The sequence below is a fragment of the Ochlerotatus camptorhynchus genome, unplaced genomic scaffold, assembly GCF_037179485.1.
Source record: "Ochlerotatus camptorhynchus isolate MF236.1 unplaced genomic scaffold, CSIRO-AGI_Acam_v1.1 ptg000188l, whole genome shotgun sequence".
NCBI lineage: Eukaryota > Metazoa > Arthropoda > Insecta > Diptera > Culicidae > Ochlerotatus > Ochlerotatus camptorhynchus.
In genome coordinates, this window is record NW_027040678.1 from 1,936,508 (window position 1) to 1,957,650 (window position 21,143).

The following is a 21,143-nucleotide window of genomic DNA, read 5'->3' on the forward strand; positions in this document are numbered from 1 at the left end:
GCGCCATGGCGGCAGTAAATTTTCATCCAAATCGACTTCCAAGCAGATTACTATAAGAATCTGAAGGATCGAAGAGGAATTTTCCAAACCGATATCCAAGAAGGATTACCTCGGGTAGGGTTCAAACAAGGATCGAAGAGGAATAAGAGTTGAACAAGGTAGAAATTTTACAGGTTGAGCACTGAAAAGTGTTGTTTAAATTTGTCGTAGCTTTAGGTAGTAGTAACACTTCCTTCAGCAAAAAGCAAATAGATCCGCACGGCAAGAGAGCACGATGCGGACTGAGTTAGTTAGTCTTCATCTATGTGATTCCTAATCTTCTATTCGTTGTTGCCTAGTTTGAAGTGGTTAAGACTAGGGTTCTGATGCATGGTCATTATCTGCGTCATTGCTTAGTTTTGGTGCTAAGGAATCCAATTTTGACTGCCAAAGAGGTGGGTTTCAAAAACGAATACTTCATCATGTCTCAATAGTGATGGTGTAATACGACATGCACTAAATTAAGAACACGGGATATACTACAAGAGATCAAATTACTGGTCTCTCGAACAGAGAAAAAAAAACACATTTTAATCTTTATGTATTTTGAACATTTATCTAGGTCTAGCATTTTTTATATTTTTTCATAGTTCAAGATTTTGATGATTTCTAAGTACCTGAATTTTTAAAATTAATCAATACAATTTATCCAATTCTTACCTTACCTTACCAATCAGGCTAAGGCTTTGTTGTCCTCTGCTGTCCGAAGAAGTCGTCTCCACTCTACTCGATCCATGGCCACAGTTCGCCAGCCTCGTAGTCTGCGAAGGGTCCGCAGGTCACCTTCTACTTGGTCGATCCACATTGCCCGCTGCGCGCCTCTTCTTCTTGTTCCTGTTGGGTCGCTTTCTAGAACCATTTTCACTGGGTCGTCGTGCGGCATTCTTACGACGTGCCCAGCCCACCGTAGTCGCCCAATTTTTGCAATGTGGACGATGGATGGTTCTCCCAGCAGCTGGTGCATTTCGTGGTTTATTCGCCTCCTCCACGTTCCGTCATCCATCTGCACTCCACCGTAGATGGTACGCAACATCTTCCGTTCCAAAACACCAAGGGCGCGTTGGTCCTCCACGAGCATAGTCCAGGTCTCGTGGCCGTAAAGGACCACCGGTCTAATCAGCGTCTTGTAGACAGTCAACTTCGTGCGGCGGCGAATTTTATTCGACCGGAGCGTCCTCCGGAGTCCAAAGTAGGCACGATTCCCTGCCATAATGCTTTGAATTTCTCTGCTGGTATCAATTTCGGCGGTCACCAGTGAGCCCAAATACACGAACTCATCGACCACCTCGATTTCGTCACCGTCAATCTGAACTCGGGGTGGAAGGCTAACATTGTCTTCCCTAGAACCTCTTGCTTTCATGTATTTTGTCTTTTAAGCGTTGATGGCAAGTCCAATCCGTCTTGCTTCAGCCTTCAGTCTGATGTACGTTTCCGCCATCATCCGTAAGTTCCATGCCATAATGTCAATGTCATCGGCGAAACCAAGGAGCTGGATGGACTTCCTGAATATCGTGCCACTCGTGTCTATTCCAGCTCTTCTGATCACACCTTCTAACGCGATGTTGAACAGCAGACACGAAAGTCCATCACCTTGCCGTAACCCCCTTCGAGATTCAAAGGGACTCGAGAGTGTCCCCGATACTCGAACAACGCACATCATTCGATCCATCGTCACCTTGACCAATCGCGTCAGTTTATCCGGAAATCCGTACTCGTGCATAATCTACCATAGCTGATCTCGATCGATTGTGTCGTATGCGGATTTGAAATCGATGAACAAATTATGTGTGGGCACGTTGTATTCGCGGCATTTCTGCAGAACCTTATCCAATTCAGAGATCTTGAATTTTTATTTGGGCTTTCAGGATATGAAAATTAAAATTTTTAGGTCACAGAATCTTAAAAAATAAATTCTATGTTTAAGATCTCGATCAGTCTAAGATTTGGATTTTTATTTGATTTTGAACATACCAACTACAATACTTTGTATTTAGTATTGAACATAATCAACAAATCTGTTGGAAATGTTTCATTGCTAAAACCATGGTCTTAAGTAGTTGTGGTTGACAGCACCGTACTCAGCAGGTGGCGGGCGAAACAAAGTTCCCTGATCTTTACTTCTTGAAAATTTGCCAAGTTACATCAGCCTCTTGCAAGTTTCATAATTATTTTTTTCAAGTTCTCTTCATTCAATCAACTTCCGGAAAAACTTTGAACCTTTTCTAAGAGTTTTCCTTAAACATCTGAGCGAAACAAAGTTCTAAGAAAGTAGTCTACGAAGCTCTCTTAGCTTCTACAATTTTGGCTGAACTTCTACGAAGTTCCTTGAACTTTAAAAAATTCAACGCTTCTACCAAGTTTCACTAAGCTTCTAGAATTGCTACGTAAATCGCTTGATATCTACAAACTCCTCAGAATTTCTATGAAGTTCGCTGCACTTCTACATAGCTCACTCACTGAACTTTTTGGAATTTCGTCAATTTTCTGCGAAGTTCCCTGAAGCTACAAGAAGAAATTCTTCGACATTCTTTGAAGCTCTGCGAAGCTCCTCGAATTTAAATTGAATTTCCTAAATGTCTACGATGTTCCCTGCACATCTACACAGTCCCTGTAGTTTTAAAAATTTCAATGAAGTTTTAATGAAAAATCCCTAATTTTCAAAGAAGTTCTTAAAGGGTGTTCCACATCAAATTGCATCACGGAAAAAAACGCTGTAGAAAATTACCCATTGGGTATTTTCTCTTGAAAATAGGGGGAAGCATTTTCAAGGAAGCTCTACACGGAAATGTTGACCAGATACAGTTGCTGTGTGATGGATGATGAAACATTGACAGCTGGCTGACTTCCAACAAATACCTGGGAAGGAGTTTTACACCCGAAAAGATAAGTTTCAAGTGGATGATCGTATCAAGAAATGTCGAAATATGCATCAAAATACCTTATTTGGCAGGCTATCTCATGGTGGCCAGCGCACCGGGAATTTGAAAAGTAACCGGGAAAAATAAATTAATCACACCATAGGAATAAATTTTCACACCAGAATTTCAGAATAAACCATTAAAACAGAGTGATTTTTTACCAAATGAACGTCTTTCTTTATTTGCTGCATAATTTTCTTCAGATTCCCGCCTTATTGTTTTTAAAATTTAATCACTCAGCAATATTTCACATTGATTTTTGCGATTTAATTTCAGATGTAAAGTGCATGGGCCTTAAAACAAAATATTGAAGATGCTGGACTTAAGAAACAAATATTTGTAAAAACTGGAAATGAACTTTTGCCCGGGTTTTAATTTTATTAAAAACTAGCTGAGTGTGTCTTGCTCGGGATTCAATATTAGCTTGAGTTTATGCGCCGATTTAAAAAAAAGCATGCTATATTGTACGTTGCCCCCCCCCCTATTATCTAAGGGGCTACCCCCTATGATTATCTCCTTATACCCCCACACTCGCCCCCACATGCCTAATTTGGTTCCATTTGCTTGATTAGTTCTCGAGTTATGCAGAAATTTCTGTTTCATTTGTATGGGAGCCCCCCCTTACAGAAGGGGGAGGGGTCTCGAACCATCATAAGAACCTTCAACGGCCCCAAAAACCTCTGTATACAAATTTTCACGCCAATCGGTTCAATAGTTTCCGAGTCTATAAGGGTCAGACAGACAGAAATTCATTTTTATATATATAGATTCGCATGATATGAATTTCAGAATGAGCTTGGAATTCTGCTCTGAATTATTATAGAATTCTTTTAAAATTAACCAGGAAACACTCTGTGCAATAATTATCATTGATTTTTTTTGAATTTCTTAGAAACCTCTTCTAAGAAATTGTTTGGAATCCGTCTTAGAATCCCCTTGAACCTATTCGGAGACTTTGATTTCGTTGAAATCCTTTTCTAAATTTTCTTTTAACTCTAGCATAAATCTTTCGAAATTTGGAATTATTTAGAAACCCCTTGGAGTATTTATTTTCTTCCTAATTATTAGCAATTTTTTTTAAATAAATTTTGTCGGAGCTCTTTGATGAATCATTCACACTAGGGTTGAAATTATCGCCAGAACACTCTTAGAACTCTGTTTCATGTTGAATTCTCAGCATAATTCTCTTGGGATTCTTCAAAAATTACCTAATAATTTAATTTAGAACTTGCAATCTTCTCCACAGAAACCCCTCCAAATTCTTCTAACAATTTCTAAGGACCTCATGTCATAATAATTCTGGAATTCTGCTCAGAACTTCTCCTTCGAAAACTATGTGGGATCCTCCTCAATAGTTTTTTTTTAATCAACACTTTGAATACTTTTAAATTTTACTGAAAATTCCAGGGTTTGTCCGCAAGATTCTATCGATTGTTCTGTAATTTGTTTTAACTCTTAAAATACTTCCAAGTCTTGACAATTATGACTGCACGACTATTTAATAAATATGGTTTTTTTTTCAAATCTGTGATCTTGGAAAATTTTTAAACTCTCACATTTTAACTATTTTTTCTCTAAATCTTGCATCACGAAGATTGTTATTAATCTCAAATTTTGAAGAAAAGTTCTTTTTTCAGACCCTACACAAATTTCATAGCCCCAGAATCTTGGGAATCTATCTTTTTAGTAAATAATCTTTCAGTGAATACACATCTTCTTTATCTGATATCACTATCAATTTGCTCGTATTCTCATTTGTACCAAGTTCATTTTTCTGAAACATTTTTTTTTTAATTAAATCGCTTATTCTTCACAATTCACCTATTATACTTAGTATAACCTATTCATCCAGATAGTATTTGGCCCAGTAACCTTAATCTCTGTCACTCAATAAATGCTAGGGCTTGAATCATAAGATGTATCGATCATAAAAAGTGGTAGAATTCGATTTATCAAAGTATCTCGAAAGATCAATAAATTGTTTTGAATACATTAAGTGACTCATTGAGTTGAATTTTTCCTATTGCTTTAGAAAACAATTTCTGTTATTTTTTCTTTTATTTTCCCACAAATAACCACTGAAAATTTACAGTTGGCCACGTTTTAAAAAAAGCGTACAGTTTCGTTTTTTGTTGAATATCAACAACCGGGAAATTTTTAAGATTTAAACCGGGAAAACCGGGAATTTCAAAATGAAAAGTCACTGGCCACCCTGCTATCTGCACCTGTGAAAAAAAAAAATGAAAAATAATCGTCACAACCATTGTTTTGGACGGACTTAGCTTCATGACAAAAAAAAAAGCGTGCTGGAATGGTAAGAGGCTAATTCGGTTCATTTTGTCCCCAAGGACCTGAATCCACCGAACTGTCCAGAACTACGCCCAATCGAAACCTATTGGGCCACGATGAAGCGGGAACTCAAAAAGACCAAGGAGATAGTACAGGATGCAAATGACATGCGGAGGAAATGGATAAAAAATGGGACGACTGTACAAGCTCTTATGGATGGCGTGAAGCAAAAGTGTCGAGAATTTTACCAAAACAACCCCCAAAAATTGATCCAATATATGTATACTGAGCTAAATACACGTAAAGAACCACCCTACAAATTTGGATTTAATCTGATAAATACGTGAAATTTGAGAGCAAATTAAAGGTGTTGCAATAATTTCGTGTTCGCCCTTTATTGTTCTTAATAATAAAAACCTCAAATTAAATTTATTGCATGGTAATTCGTTCATGCACCCTATTTTTTATTGGGATTTGGATAATAATCATGTTCAAGTTAATTTGCATTTGAAATGAGAAAGCACAAATCTAGATAGAGCTGGAATTAGGGCGTAACAGCTTTTGTAAACAATGACTTCTTTCGATGATTTCTAAAAAAGTTAAGGCTCACCAACGCAAATCAACAACACCATCGAGTAGAGGAAGACCTACCAGACGATTATGTAGGTTTGCGTGGGTGAGCCTTGAGTTCCTAGAAATCGACGATAGAAGTCATTGTTTACAAAAGCTGTTACGCCCTAATTTCAGCTCTATCTAGAAATGTTTTAAAAGAATCCAATAGAATCATCATCTCATGTATACATTATTATGTTCACTAAGTACTCAGATTGTATACTACCAGGAACATAAATAAATTAAGATGATGCATTGTTTTTTTATAGGATTCAAACGATACTCTCTTAGCTCAGTCGGTAAAGGCGCAGCTACGGGGCAATTCCATGCTGGAGGCGGCTGGGTTCGATTCCCGTCCGGATCTACTAATCTTTCGGGTTAGAAAATTTCTCGACTTCATTGGGCATAGGATGGTACAGGCATATAATGCTCTCAATCAAAATGTGGAAGTGTTTCAAAGAACACTATGTTGAGAACAGGCAAAAAGCTTATATGCTATAAGCAATAAATTTGAAATTCCATGTAGTAGTAATACAAATAATATGTGAGCAATGAAAAACAATGCATCATCTTCATTTATTTATGTTCTGCAATCTGAGTACTTAGTGAACATAATAATGTATACATGAGATGATGATTCTATTGGATTCTTTTAAAACATTTCTAGATAGAGTTGGAATTAGGGCGTAACAGCTTTTGTAAACAATGACTTCTATCGTCGATTTCTAGGAACTCAAGGCTCGCCCATGCAAACCTACATTACCGTCTGGTAGGGGAAGTCTTCCTCTACTCGATGGTGTTGTTGATTTGCGTTGGTGAGCCTTAACTTTTTTAGAAATCATCGAAAGAAGTCATTGTTTACAAAAGCTGTTACGCCCTAATTCCAGCTCTATCTAGATTTGTGCTTTCTGATTTCAAATGCAAATTAACTTGAAAATGATTATTATCCAAATCCCAATAAAAAAATAGGGTGCATAGAACGAATTACCATGCAATAAATTTAATTTGAAGCTTTTATTATTAAGAACAATAAAGGGCGAACAGTATTTTATGTGTCGCGGATCAGTATTTAAAGTCGCGGATTTCTTTTGAGAAATCACGAATTTCGCAGATCAAATTTTGAAAATCTTGTAACAGCTCTGCATTTTGATATAATAGTTAGTAACAGCTGTTATTGTGTGTGACATTTTTACCGAATACACCCTTTACTCTTCATCAATAGTGATGGGATAATACGACTACAACAGATTAAATTACTGGCCGCAGTGGATTTATGTTCCGAACTGAGCAAAAAAAAAACTGTTTCCATGAAACCGGGAAAATGGTAGACAAGCGGGGAAGACCGGCAATTTAAATTCCTAAATCCAGTGGCCACCCTGCACTTTTATTCATAAGCGAATCTACTCTGATTCTTCAAATTTATGCAAGCATTAGTATTCATCAATCTCTGAAGAAGTATCGAAGAAATCATTCTTCAAAGGAGATGAACCAAAGTACTCAGAACAGCGTTGATCATTTCAGTGCCAGTGCCAGTGGGCAAAATGGCTATTTGAAACAATGACTTTAGCCGTTAATTTCTCGTGACTACACATTTACACTCAAAAAATTTATCACATATCTAATGGATGAAATCCATGTGAATTTCACATAACTTTTCTGTGATCACATAGCTGAAAATCCCACCACAAAATCACATGAATATTATGAGGCCGATGAAATTCATTTGAAAAATCATATAAAATTAATTTGATTGCATAAATGTTATGTGAAATTCAGATGAATTCCATTAATTTTGACTATGGATGAAAATCATGCGAGTTTCCAATGAAAGCTACATGAAAATTATTTTCGGTGTAAGTTGCCCGAGCAAAGCTGGAGATCAAATTTAAATCAAACTTTGCTGTTATCATGTAACTTATTTTAAGTACTCCAGTTGGTCTCATTTTGGTTGACTTAACGGTTAATACAGCAAAAATGAGAGCAATATTTTACACTGTTGAATCAAACGTAAAACTAATCTTGCTTTCAATGAAATCAATTTGATTTCTGATTTTGCATTCATAATGTTTAACTGAATACGGGCCTGGCGTAAATGGTTCGCATCCATGCTTCTCGCGCTGAAAGACTTGAGCTTAAATCTCACCCCGGACAAGTCACGAATGACCTAAAAAACCAATCAAAGAAACAATGATCGTTAGTTCAACGACATATGGGCTTAAATTAAATTTTAAACAAGTCTTGACTGCATAATGAAAGCATAATATAATATCAGACTTATGTCTCGACAATTGCAATCAAAATTAATTTTCATTATGATAGGAACTGCAAACTTTAATATCGATTTGCTTTCATTTTGTTAACCGACTTTGCTCGGTTAACGACTCCATCATTTAGATGAATGTTTCCTCTATCAGCTGGGATCGTTAATTTGTTGGAGTGAGCTTTCATTTGCGAGAAATCGGTGGTTAAAGTTATTGTTTACTAAAGCAGTTTCGTCCTAATGAAAAGTTGGCACTGATTTGTTAGAACAACCACATAGGGAAAAGTGGGGTAAGATGCTCATATGAGGCAAGACGAGTATCGTCTCTAAACCTCATCTTTTGACAATTCAATTGGTTAAAATGTATGTGAAGCATTTCGTTAATATATTCTCATGCTATTGCTGAGTACTGCAAAACATCTAGATAATATACTTAGCGATTAACATAGTGGGCGATTTATGGTAGTGTTGGTAAAACTAGAAAAACATTAGAATTGTTTAGTGTTTTGCTGTTAAGACTTTGTTTACCTGTACAATATGATGCTATTCTTGTTTACAATTAATGGGTGGCCAGCAAACCGGGAATACCGCGAAATATCAGGGAATTTGGAAACAAAAATTTGAAAAACCGAAACTGAATTATTCTTTTCCGGGGTTTTAACTTTTCGTTGTTCAAAATTCTCATGATATGAATTCCAGAATTAACTTGGAATTCTGCTCTGAAATAAACTAGCAACCCCTTCTAAGAATTTAATTGGAATCCTTCTTAGAATTCTCTTGAACCTATCCGGAGACTTTGATTCCTTTGAAAATCTTTTCAAAAATTTCTTTTAACTCTGCTTAAAAAGCAGAAATTTTACGAATTTTTTTTTTGAAACCCTTTGGAGTATTTTAAAGAATTTCTTTGTTGGAGTTCTGTGATGAATCTAGGGTTGAATTATTGTCAGAACACTCTTAGAACTCTGTTTCTTGTTGAATTCTGATCATAATTTGCTTAGAGTACTTCTTAAAATTCATCTGTGATTTTCCTCACGACCCCCAAACAAATCTCCTCAGAATCATGCAGGAATTTTCCGCAAAGTTTTGTTTTTCACAACTCCTTTTTAAATCTTTTAAAAATACATAAAAATTTAATTTAGAACTTGCATTCTTCTCCACAGAAATTTATCGAACTATTTGTAAAGATTTCATGTTAGAATAATTCTGGGACTCTCCTCAGAACTTCTCCTTCGAAAACTGTGTGGGAAAAAAACTCCTGGGTTTGTCCACTAAATTTTATAGATTGTTTTGTAATTTGTTATGACCCTTCAAATGCTTCCAAGTCTCAGAGCGTGACAATTCCGGAGCAAATTGTGATTAGGGCGAAACTAGCCAAATGTAAACAAATGGAAAAAAATCGAGCAAGTTTGCACGTATTAATTTAATTTTTAATGCAATGCTAAGCAATATTTCTTCTATTGGAATTGCATTTATGATCGTAAAATTGGTCCAATTTTATTTGTGTTGAGTGTAAAATCTCCTTTTTATTCATTTTCTCTTAAAAACTCGTAATTTTTCTAATTTGGCCCATAAATGTGGAACGTTAAGAATACGCCCTCATTAAATCGCCCCGAATATGTATGACAGCAACAATTCGCCCAATACTATGCGCCTTGTTTTGATTTCCTTTAAAGTGTCGCCCTTAACTTTTCGCCGTGTTTACGTTTCAGCTAAAGATGAGCCTTTTACTATTTTCGCTTTTGTTGGTAAACAACTTTGATTTCGCCCGTTCATTGAAATGTTTCAAATTTGCGCCCTGTACTATCGTAAACAAAGGAAAGAGCGTAATCTATTTTAAAGCTTGTTTTGAGATAAATTTTGTTTCGCCTTTCACTTTGCATGGATTTTTCGATAGTGGAACGTTTAAAAAAAAATGTTTTTGGTTATTTGTTAGTAGATTTTTGCTTGCTTCATCTGAATGCTGTAAAATCTCCGTTTGTTTACATTTAGCTAGTTTCGCCCTAATCACAATTTTCTCCGGAATTATGACTCCACGACTCATAAGTCAAGAGCAAATTTTCATTATGTCGTAAGTAACATTCGCACCAATCCGAGAAAAATAAAGTTTTGTTTTGATGACCGAAAAGTTATTCCTATTTCCAAGTAAACACATATAATCTCATAGTGATAGCAATGTTTAACATATTTAGCATGGTTTTAATCATACAAATGCAAATCGCTAGCTTTCATGCTAAAAACACTGGCTTTTGAGTCTAAAGTTATTATACGTCATTTGGTGGCCCCTATTGTTACTTAAGTCAAAGTGTATTTACCAGGACATACGGGAGAATTATCAATTACGTCTCCTTACGTGCAGCCCATTCATCATTTTAGGACCACCGAAATCATCTTAGCAACAAACAGTTCGATTTATTCACTTTAATAATGAGAAAGCGAAACGACGAAAGTACACTTTTCACGGGTTTCTCAGTGCTGTTACTTAAGGCAAACGGCATCTCCATAGAAATCGGATGACTTAAGTAACATCGAAAACTATTTTGATCGGAAGGTGATTACGTCAAAAAGCAATACGACTGGTAAATAAATTTAAAAATGGGATGTGATCCTATATTCGGACAGTATATAGTGTAATAGCAGGAGCATCGATTGACACTGATAGCTCGACTTTGTTTACCTTTGTTACATTCGACGTAATGAAAATTTGCTCTTGAAGTATGATATTATTTTTACAAAACCGGGAATTTTTAAAGATTTGAACCGGGAAAAAACCGGGAATTTCAAAATGAAAATTCACTGGTCACCCTGTATTATTCTGAGGAGTCAGATGAAAATTTCCAGGGCTGGTAGTGAGTAACTTTTTAGTGACTTGGTCACTTTTTTCAAGCCAGTCACTAAACAGTCTGCTTTTTTAAGGCCAAGTCACTAAAGTCACTCTTTCTTGTCACCAGTTACTATTTTCAACTTTTTCAGTGTGAATTTATTTCAAGATTGATCATCTTTGCTTTGTGACGTTTTATCGTTTTTCTCTATCTACAGGGTGACTACTATTTTTTCTAAATAAAATACCTTAGTTTTCCAGGTTTCTCCATAGCTTGAACGGATAACTTCCAGGCTTATAATAAAAAAGTTTTTTTTAAATGGGTTCAAAAGTCGCTATTTTGCAGCAATTAACCCAAACGTTTTTATGACATGGCAATCAGTTTTAAGAAACAGCTTTATAATCAAATCCATTGAGTGTTGAAGTTTAACACTTACTTAATTTCTCACTAAGGGGCCTCTCTTAGCTCAGTTGGAAAAGGCGCAGCTACAAAGCAAGACCATGCTGGAGGTGGCTGGGTTCAATTCCCGGTCCGGTCTAGGAATTTTTCGGGTTGGAAAATGTCTCGACTTTCCTGGGCATAGAAGTATGATTGTACATACTTGCCACCAGGCATGGAAAATCATTTACATTCATTTCATGCATTCATTTACATTCATTTGCCTCTAACTTTTTTCATCAACAGTATTCTACAAAATTATGTATAGAGCTTTTGTAGTTTTTATTATTAGCTACAAGTTTTGTCCATAACTCAAATCTGTATCTCTTATGCATCACGAACTAGAGCGGGCAGAACTTGTTACTGTTTTTCAGTGAATGTAAAATATAAGGAAAAAATAAATAATTTATTTCAAGTTCGTAATTAACTTTATGAAAGATTAGCGATCTTCATTGCAGTCTCATTAACTTCACAACAATTGTAGGAACTTTGGAGAAGTTCTGAGGAATGAAAGGAAATGGGGAGAATTTCAGTGAAACTCCATAACAAACTGCGGGAACATAAGGGAACATAACACGCTGAAAATATGGGGAACTTATTGGAAGCTTTAAGAACCTCAAAGCAGTTCTTTTGAAAATTTTAAGAAACTTTTATGAAGTTCCTAGAAATTCAGAGAACTTCACAGGTGTCAAGCGACCTTGAGAAATATAGAAAACTTGAGGAGTATTGTGCAAATGTTTAAGAAGTTCTAAGCACTTCAGAAAAAAAAAACTAGATCTAGTTTGAAGATGCTAATTTCAAATAACAGACTGTAGTGGTAATTTTTATACGATAGATGGAGTAGATGATAGCATAGAGTTGATAGTTCCGTTAGAGTACGGCAGTGTGAAGGTTGTATATAAATATTAGAATAGCGAGCTAGGACAACTTTTAAGGAAGGTACAAATCGGTTTTTTCATCTCTCTTTACCAAACTCCCCCTTTGGAGAGGGATGGTGAGGCGTGTCCCCCCCCCGCCACCACTGGCAAAAAGAGATGAAAACCGACCGCTCTAGTGTCCCCTCGAGATCGTCAAGTCGACGATGACAGGAGCACATATCGTGGTAGGGGTAAACAATAGTTGCAATTTCCAAACCTACGACTGGATGCCTTCCTTCAAATAACAACCGTAGTGCGATAAAAAATCGATAGAACTGTTTCAAACACGCAGTTGGTACTTGAGCGGTCGGTTTTCATCTCAGTGATGGCGGGGGGGACACCCCTCACCACCCCTTTCCAAAAGGGGAGTTTGGTAAAGAGAGATGAAAAAACCGATTTGTACCTTCCTTAAAAGTTGTCCTAGCTCGCTATTCTAATATCTATATGCAATCTTCACACTGCCGTACTCTAACGGAACTATGGTATAAAAATTACCACTACAGTCTGTTATTTGAAATTAGCATCTTCAACTATGTATCGACTATAATCGTTGACTTCACGTAGAAGTAATACTAAAAACATATAGTCAAAGTAGATCTAGTTGTCTTTGGGGAATTTCAGACCTTAAGAGCAGTTCCCGTAACTTTAGTCCAAACTTTTGGAGCAGTTTGAAGATCTATAATCGTAAATTTAGAAAAAATCAGGATAGTTCCATAATGTGCTTGAAAAAAATCGAGAACCCTTAAGATGTTCCGAGAATTTTAGGGAAGTACAGAGACCTTCAGAAAATTTATGAAATATTTCAGGAACTTCACAGAAGTCCAGGGTGGTGTTCACGGGAATTTCATTAATTTCTGAGCAGAATCGAGATCTTCAATAGAATTGAGAGCTTTAAGGAAGCTTCGAGAACATCAAGACAGATCAGGCAGATCATATGATTGATCCGAAAATGTCAGAAGACTTCAGTAAATTTTACCGAACTTTCAACAGCTGAACTTGTTCGGTTAAAATCAGGCATTTTAAAGCTTCAAAGCATGGAAAACTTCACCGCAATGGCAAGACTCAATTATTTAAACAAGCTTGACAGTGTTTTGAAAATAAAATTTAGTGAAACAGCTTTTGAAATAAGGGTCAAAATTTTACCGAACGTTCAGCTGTTTAAAGTTCGGTAAAAAATTACCTAAGTCGGTAATGATTTCTAAGTGTGTGTGTATCAGACAATTTTCTGGATTATTAAACAAATTTAGAGAACTTCTGGTAAGCATAGATAAGTTCAGGGAAAATTAGTGAGCGTTTATAATGATTATAATACTTAACTAAAGTTGTCGAAACTTCATGGCAAATCTTGATGCCTACAAAACAAAAAGAAACATTTAAAATAGCTGTTAAAGCTTAAAATATTAATACTGCAGTTTTCAAATATTCACACAAAATCCTTGACGACATCCGATAAATAAACAACTAAAATGTGTTTAGCAACGGTGGTAACAACCTAATGCAAAATAAAGGTTAAGTATTTTTAAGTATTTCCAGGTATCTTAGGTATTTGTAAAAACTTTCTGAGTATAACGCGAGAAATATAAAGTTTAAAGTGGGATGCCCCTAGTGGCAAATCAATTAATTTCAGTAAAGTTGCGAAGTCTTAAAAAATACTGATAAATTCAGGACAGTCTAGAGAACTTTAAATAAATTCAGTAATCGTTTAGGCAGTTTTAATAGCACCAAGAAAGTCTAGACAATTGAAGACTTTAGCAAAATCCTGAGAAGTTCAGTGAAAATCATACAATTTTATTAATTATTTCGTTCCAATTCCATGAAAATTGCGGGAGCTCGGGGAGTTCCACAAATTTAGAAGGACAGTGGTCTTCAGAAACATTTCGAGAACTTCATAGAAATCTATGGCATTTGAAAGAAGTTTAGTAATCTCCGAAAATTGGAGGAATTTCAGGGGAGGTTAATTCCATTAGTTTCAGAAAATTAGTGGGAAATTTATAGTAGTTCCTAGATTTTAAGATAACTTCAGAGACGTTAAAAAGTTAATTGAAGTCTTCGCTTAAGTTCAGAATTTGACGAAAGCATGAACATTTTTGGTGCAGTACAACAAGCTTCATGATAACTGCAAAAACTTTAGAGAAGTTTTGAGAATTTTAGAAAAGAACAGAGAACCTCAGAGCATTTTCGTTAACATTAGAGAAGTCACATTAATTTTAAAGAAGTTTAGAGAACTTCAGCGAATTGTTAGAGGAGATACATGATCATTAAACAAATCGAGGAAACTTTATGAAGTCCTATAAGGTTCAGAGAAGTTTAAGAATTTGATGAGAAGTATTGTGAGCATCGGGCTAGTTTCATTAACTTCAGGAAAATGGGAACTTTTAAGTAGTTCTGAAGAATGAAGTCCATTTCATATTCAACGGAGACTTCCATTGAAATATTCCTCAAAATTTCGATGAAACTATCCTCCCAAATTCAATTTTCTTTTAGTTGTCCTCGGAATTACCTTGAAATTATCCACAACATTCATTGAATTCATTTCAAATTTCCTTTCGAATCTCACTCCTTCCCTTGGAATTCTACTCACATTGAAAGTATCCTAAGAATTCATTGGCATTTCTCCTCACAAATTCCTTAGGTTTGTTTCTTTCTCATAATTTGCTTGTCAAACTCTCCTGGGTCTCCCTTAGCTCAGCCGGTAAAGGCACAGCTACAAAGCAAGGCCATGCTGGAGGTGGCTGGGTTCGATTCCCGGTCCGGTCTAGGAATTTTTCGGGTTGGAAAATTTCTCGACTTCCCTGGGCATAGAAGTATGATTGCCACATAATTATACTAATGCAAAAATGGTACCGGCATCGAAAGCTCTCAATTAATAACTGTGGAAGTGCATCTAGAACACTAAGTTGAGAGCACGCAATAAGCTAATATGCGATATGCAATAAGCTTGAAATGCGAAGAAGAAGAAGACTCTCCTGAATTTATTTTCCGAATTCCTTAGAAGATGTCCCGGAGTTATTCTCAGATTTAATTGTAATCCTTCTTTTAGTATTGTCAAAAAATGTCCAAGGACTTATGCTCCGGATTCGTTTTCTCCCACAAACTTTATGAAATTATCCTCAGAATTCCCTTGGAATTTTCCTCTGATGTTCACATGGGATGTGCTTCTCATAAATTCCTAAGAGTTTTCATTAAAATTTACTTTTAATTCAATTCAAGGTTTCATGAAATTCTACTCAAAACTATCAGGCTTCACATGAAATCTAAAATTCCTCAGAACTAGTTTGAAAGCAAATAGCATTTGATGTTTTTTTTTCTGAAAAACTCCCTTGGAATGAGGTCCTTAGAAATTATAATAAAATTACATGAGCCTTTAAAGCTGTGCATGGAATTTGACTCCAGATTCTTGAAAATTTCTTGAAGTTTTATAGCTTTTAAAGTCCAGAACTAGTTTAAATTTAAAATAACTAGGAAATATGCATGTTCCAAAACAAAAAAATGGAATGTTTTTAACTTATTTGTTACTGCAGATTAATCCACTGTAGATCTATAAAGTTCAAAGTGTGGATGAAAATGACAAGAAAAATTAAATGCTTGTATTTTAAAATTCATTCTTTTGTTTTAGATATCGTTAGTAAGAAAATTATTAAATTCTCTGAGACTTCCTGGTATTGTAAGGAAAAATTAAATTTTCTGAGGATTCCCGGTTTTCCAGGTTTTGGCCATCTACTACTTTTCTTCTCTTAGGTCACTAAAAAGCCACTGTTTTTACAACTATAAATCACTATTAGGTCACTTATTTCTTCAACATGGTCACTAAAATCACTAGTTTTGACAGCAAGGATCGCTACCAGTCCTGAATTTGTTGTAAAAATTTGTATTATAAAGTTTTGAAAATCTGATCTTGAATGGGGCAAATTAATAATAAATTTATAAGGGTTAAAAAATGTCTAAAATTCCTTCCACACACACATAAATATAATTAAATTAATTAAGCCCGTCGAGATAACGTAAAACAAAGTACTGTTAAGTATAAAACAGCAAAAGGGTTTATCTTCCATTTAATTCCACTTAATTAATTTTGGTATCCATGACAGATACGTATTTCGACTACAATGTGCAGTCTTCATCAGTGTCATTCCCACTAAAGAACTTATCAAAATCTAACCCCCTTAAGTACTCATCCCCTAGGTAAAAAAGTCAAGATCATAGGTATAAAAATGAAACTACAATGTGTTGAATCGGAACCTACCTAACTAATAAAAACCAAAGATTTAAGTGAGCTAAAGGAGAAAAAATCTATACAACTCTCTAATAAGGAAAATGATGAAGACTGCACATTGTAGTCGAAATACGTATCTGTCATGGATACCAAAATTAATTAAGTGGAATTAAATGGAAGATAAACCCTTTTGCTGTTTTATTTAGCATTCCGCTAACAACCCAATTTCATTACTTCACTGTTAAGTATAATTAATCAGTTAAGTTAAAAAAATATAAGAAATATTAATACGTCAAGTAAAATATCATGTACTTTTCAAAAATTAACTGTATAAATCGGGATTATACAATAGCTGGCTAAAATTGTTGTTTCCCCATATGACTGACCATTTTGTAGAAACATTTGCCAGAACATTCAATGTTTTGATTTGGACACTTTCCGAAGTTTAACAATTTTGTATAAGGGTCATTCCAGCTCAAGTGGGTACACCACCTGTGGTCGATGTCACCGATTTGAGCCAAACTTGGCCAAAACGCTTATTTTGGCATTCTGAACAAACGCCTTTTTTGATTTTGCTCTAAAGTGCCTAGATCCTTCAGGGCTACAACCCTGTATTTTCGAGTTTTTTAAAATTTAAACTTTCAGAAGAGATTACTCCACAACCAAATAAGCTATTCGTGATCTTAGAACGTCAATTTTAAGGTTTTGTAATGTAAATTATTATTAATGTACAAACATTTTGTTTTTGTCATAGTAACTACAGTAAACCGGCTGATTACCGGCAAGAATTAAAATTGTCGAAAAATGGCCTATTTTCACCAAGGGCGGGATTTTTTATTTCTTAATATTTTGGGCTCAAATTTTCACCACACCTTGGAAAACTCTTGTACTGGATGTGTTTCCAAGGGTAAATTATTTGGACAAATAGTTTTTGAGATATGACCAGATGAGTGAGAGGTAGTTTTAAGCATTTCTGGTGAAAAATCAATGCTATTTAATATATTTTTATTTTTTCTTGTATTTCTTCATGCTGATGGCACAATAATATTGTTATGTTATTTTTCACATGTTCTGGGCTGGATTCTCATTATATGAAATCACAGCTACCTTATTTATTTACTTCTGTCCATAATTTAATTATGATCCTTAAAGTGAAAAATACATTCCTATAGGATACGGCCAAAACGTGCTTTAGAAGTACGATGAAATCAGATAGATTAGCAGGTATGGAAAATTTCAGTTGTGGATGACAGTTGCTACTTGAATAATACCGAATACATCATATCAAGAAGACTGACAACTTTTCCAGAATCCAAGCGACAAATACAATAGCGCTGCGCTTGAGTGAAGGTGGAAGCAACGCATAGAAAAATTAGCAAATACATAAACCTTTCTTCTGAGGATGTAATCTTTGCTATCAAATTCGTTCGAAGCATTTACCTTTGAGCGGCAGATGACGCGATTGTACCTGTCTCATAGCGGTCGTATGAGAAAATGGAAGAGTTGCCAGCCTTCTTGATTTGTTGTCTTCGATAATACCCTTATTTGAGTTTTTAATTTTTTTTTTTTGATGCAATCTCACGAGCAAGAATGGTTTTTTTTATTATAGTTATAAAGAAAAATAAACTTGAACCTTTATTTTTAATTTTTTTGTAAACACACATGCCTAGAAGAAGAACATGACAGTTACGTTCATAGGAACGTTCACTCAAATAAAGGAATAAATTCAAGTAGCAGCTTTCATCCACAACTGAAATTTTATATATCTGCTTATCTATCTGATTTCATCGTACTTCACGTTTTGGCTGTATCCCATAGGAACGTATTTTTCACTTTTACGACCACAATTAAATTATGGACAGAAGGAAATAAATGAGGTAGTTATGATTTCATATATTGAGAATCCTGCCCAGAACATGTGGAAAATAATATAAATATGATTGTGCCATCGGCGTGAAGGAATTCAAGGAAAAAAATGGTATTGATTTTTTACCAACTCACTCATCTGGTCATATCTCAAAAACTATTTGTTCAAATCATTAACCCTTGGAAACACATCAAGTACAAGAGTTTGTCAAAAATTTGAGCCCAAAATATTAAGAAATAAAAATCCCGCCCATGGTGAAAATATCTTTACATTTTTTGAAAATTTGGATACCTGCCGGTAATCAGTCTGTTTACTGTAGTTACTATAACAAAAACAAAATGTTTGTACATTTATAATAATTTACATTACAAAACCTTCAAATTGACGTTCTAAGATCACGAATAGCTTATTTGGTTGTGGAGTAATCTCTTCTGAAAGTTTAAATTTTTTAAATCCTCGAAAATACAGGGTTGTAGCCCAGAAGGATCTAGGCACTTCAGAGCAAAATCAAAAAAGGCGTTTGTTCAGAATGCCAAAATAAGCGTTTTGGCCAAGTTTGGCTCAAATTGGTGAGCTGGAATGACCCATAGTATTTATAGGCCAACCCTTGAAGCTACTGTACTAACATATAGAAATAATTATTTTCTTGTCAGAAAATGAAATTTTATTCGAGTTTGGTTATGGTGCCCATCTTGCCTCACTTTCCCCTATTTTAGAAAATCTATTAGCAAATAATTTGAAACCAACGCTTTTTGTTCATTCCCTGGGAAAACGAACTTGCTTTTATTCCCCGAATCTCGGGATGGAGTAAACCGCCGATTGATGGAAGCTCTACTTGCCACCAACAACGAGTACAATGCTGTTCTGCTGGACTTGAAGAAATTTTCAAGCGGCCTACCTTGTGGACTTTCCCAAAAAAGTTCGCAAACGTAATATGCACAACAATCTTCCCAGCAGTAAATCAAACACAGTCAGTACGTTACCCCATTCTAGGACAGTGTAGTAACTGTCTCTGTAAACATTACTCCCATCCATTCGACCAGACACTCGGTTGCTACACCGGAAGATCCCTTACGCCACCTGCCAACACTGTCTGGTTTGCCGTAACACACCAGTAACAGTTACAGGCGAAAAGAAAATTTTCTTCTACAGAGCTGCTCGCGAATCGAACGCTGCTGCTGTGTTGATGAAGCGGGTGGACAACCTGCACACCACCACCCCCGAAGGGTAAGGATAGTGGTCACTCTCCGCGATCACTTGTTTTCGGCTACGCTCTCGCATCTCAACGCTCTCGCTGCTGCTACGACAGCCAAGTGCTCTGCTCCCTCTTAGTGTGGCTAGTATCTCCTGCTCTCGGCGAACAATCGGTGTTCCAGGATGAGTGATGGATACTTCTGTCGACCTGCTAGGATATTGTTTCGATTTATCCTGCACAATGGACGATAGTGAAGCGAAAATAGTGCCCCATGGACGCGTGAGTGTTCGGTGTCGGTAGAAACAGTGGAATTCGCCGCTGGTACGGCCTCGATAGTGCACTAATTCGAACAGTGAAAAAGTCTAGTTTTTCTACCACAGAATCTTGTGTGAAAATTTTGGGAGCGGCAGGAAGGAATATATTCGTGAGCGTGAATCTTGGACCGAGAGCAAACCGCACGGTCGTCTCAGCAGGGTTGGTTCATTTGCGCTGAGCAAAATATTATGTACATGTGTGTGAGTGTGTCAGAATAATGGGAGATTGTGCGAGCACTTCGGTCTGCGGTGCCAAGGAATACACGGAACGTACCCGTACGGACTATCTAATCTACAGCTGGTCGAGAAGAAGCTTAAATTGTTGACGATTTGATTGCCAGCCTTAACAGCGACCATCGTGTAGCGGTCGTTTTCCTCCGCCGAGATGCTGCGGCATGCATGACGAGATGAAAAGGGGTACCAATCGATTTGCCAGCACTGACTGACATCTCCCTTTTCGAATAAAGTATCTACTACAACACACCGGGGGTGATCTTGCCGAGAAAATAATGTAATGTTTGATGCATGCATGTCTGTGTGTGGTTCTTAGACGGTGCTCTCGCGCTCAGTCAGGAGGGAACGACCATGGTGCCATCGAAATGCGAGAGCCCAACGTCTGGAGAAAATCGCCTGAGTGCAAAAAGTGCTACTACATACTATTATACTATACACATTCACAAATAATGTAACTACACACAATTTGAGTCATCTGAGCTAGGCAGCGGAACTCTGACCGAGAATCGTTGTAAATGCGCTCGGCACTGCTGCTGCTGCTGCCGCCTGCCCATCTTTTAATGGGTGAATGTGCACCTTGCTGCAAATGTCGGAAGATTTATTCCACTATGCTTCGACAAATGATTTAATTTATTTTTCGAATTCTTGATTCGAACTTTGCGAGTATGATTGGCTGTGGCCCATCAGCAGAGGAAGAATGGAAAAGTGACACCAGTAGGACAGAGTGTATGCGACTATCGAAGAGACAGCAAAAAATCGATAATCTGTCATCGTGTATAATCACACGCCCCCCTTTGAAGTGTACGGTTGCTATTTTCCTGTTTTTCTGCTGTTCTTTTTGTAGCCGAATGGAAACACCTTACAAGCAGTAGCAGCAGCAGAAATGCTCTGTTCAAGCCGGGAAGTCGTTTCATGTCTTGGCGACACTTTTCCCTTGGAGAATGCATCTATGATGGATGATCAGATCCTTCTGGAGCTGTCTGGACCTCGTTAATTGAGACAATAAATCCATGTGTTCTTTGAGCACC

The 21,143-nt window shown here is 36.4% G+C and overlaps 1 protein-coding gene across 8 annotated transcripts in view; it reads left to right on the forward strand.

Annotated features, from left to right (window-relative positions):
* The window catches only part of LOC135702223 (guanine nucleotide-binding protein G(q) subunit alpha), a 100,063-nt gene that overhangs the window by 4,612 nt on the left and 74,308 nt on the right, over positions 1 to 21,143 (forward strand). For 2 of the 8 annotated variants that reach the window (XM_065223262.1, XM_065223256.1), the window contains exon 1: positions 19,720 to 19,991. The exons of 1 other annotated variant lie outside the window; for it this stretch is intronic. The gene's annotated coding sequence lies outside the window, so the exon portion shown is untranslated. Of the gene's footprint in view, positions 1 to 19,715; positions 19,992 to 20,022; positions 20,042 to 21,143 lie in introns of those variants that run through there. 5 more of the 8 variants (XM_065223265.1, XM_065223263.1, XM_065223264.1 and 2 more) reach the window with 5 other exon arrangements.